This window comes from Salmo salar, chromosome ssa12, assembly GCF_905237065.1.
Source record: "Salmo salar chromosome ssa12, Ssal_v3.1, whole genome shotgun sequence".
Taxonomy (NCBI): domain Eukaryota; kingdom Metazoa; phylum Chordata; class Actinopteri; order Salmoniformes; family Salmonidae; genus Salmo; species Salmo salar.
This window is the reverse complement of record NC_059453.1, coordinates 16,347,134-16,348,493: the sequence shown is the minus strand read 5'-3', so window position 1 is coordinate 16,348,493 and position 1,360 is coordinate 16,347,134. Positions and strand designations below refer to the sequence as shown.

Genomic DNA, 1,360 nt, shown 5'->3' with positions numbered 1-1,360 from the left:
CAATTTTTTAAATGTTTTTATTCCTTTATGGGAATGCTGGAGGTCTTCTCCCTATTTTCCTCTACCCCACTATTTACCCCTCCCATATTTCACTTCCGACCCCTATTTCCTGCCACTTTTCCTCTCCCATATTTCCCTTGCTCTCCTCTATATTTTTCCACCCCACTATTTTCCCCCTCCTTTTCCCTCACCCCATTTGAATTCTATCCCGCCCTTTTCACTCTCTCCCACTCTTCTCCCCCTTTTGTCTTTCTCCCTCTTTTTCTCTTCCCCCCCATGTCATTGGATTGGCTGACAGTGTCGGTGATAAAGCCAATGGATGCAATAACGCTATGTGGCTGCAGATGGAGTAATGGAACAAAATTAACATGAAGTCACTGCCATTGTGGCACAATTTCCAATAGTATTTAAAAAATATTTTACAGGTAATACTAGGAGGAAGGTGGATGCCCCACCCCCCAAAACATTATATATAGGGGTCAAAAGGGGTCAAAATAAGGAACACTTCACGAATTTGCGTGTCATCCTTGCGCAGGGGCCATGCTAATCTTCTCTGTATCGTTCCAATTTTAGTATATGTGCTGCCGAAGCGAGCACAATACAGACATAGGAGAGGCCCTCATATATAGGCACAACCCCCTGACGTTTCGGATCCTGGTTGGGGTCAAACAGACCTTCAGAGGCTCAAAAAACCACCCATAGAAGATTCCCACAGGATATTGTGTGGACATGAACCTGGTTGGGATAATAATGGCTACCTTGTGTGTTGTAATGTTCTAGCCTCTGCCTCAGAGAGTTGCAATGTATGCTGGGTGATATGCGAGTACACTGTCCCGTCTAGGACGTTGATAGGGTAGAACATAACGACGTAACAAAAGCCTTCGCACAAAACCCCACCCACTCACTGAAACCCGACACTCTCTGGCGCTGCATTCACAAAAGGTCCTCACACACAGACGTGGCGGGAAATGTTGTGAAGCCTACGCCAACAATACCCTAACATGGGGATTTTAAAATCTTGTACCTTATGTGGTAAGAAAGAAAGTGAACAACTGTAAAAACTGCTGTTTTTGTGACATTTTGACTTTAGTTATAGATGTAGAGACATTTAATTGATTATTTTAAGGAATGATTCTAGACTAAAATGTAGTGTAATAAGCTTTTGGACTCCTCCCCTGCTGGTTTGAGTTGCTCTTCCCCTGGTCTTTGTTCCCCACCCTTCCCCCGCTCTCTGCAACATGGCCCGGCCAAAGACACTTATAACTAACTCCCCATTTAGTAGCGAGAGAAGCAGAATAGGGCGACACAGAAGAGTAGTAGAGACAGAGAGAACTAGAACAGAGAGAAACAGCAGAGCGAC

General features: G+C 44.6%; 1 non-coding gene across 1 annotated transcript; it reads right to left on the bottom strand.

Moving 5' to 3' along the window:
• Positions 1 to 490: 490 nt before the first annotated feature.
• LOC123725756 (U6 spliceosomal RNA) lies at positions 491 to 597 on the bottom strand. Its single transcript, XR_006758270.1, has one exon. It is a non-coding gene; the product is annotated as a U6 spliceosomal RNA (small nuclear RNA).
• Positions 598 to 1,360: the final 763 nt, after the last annotated feature.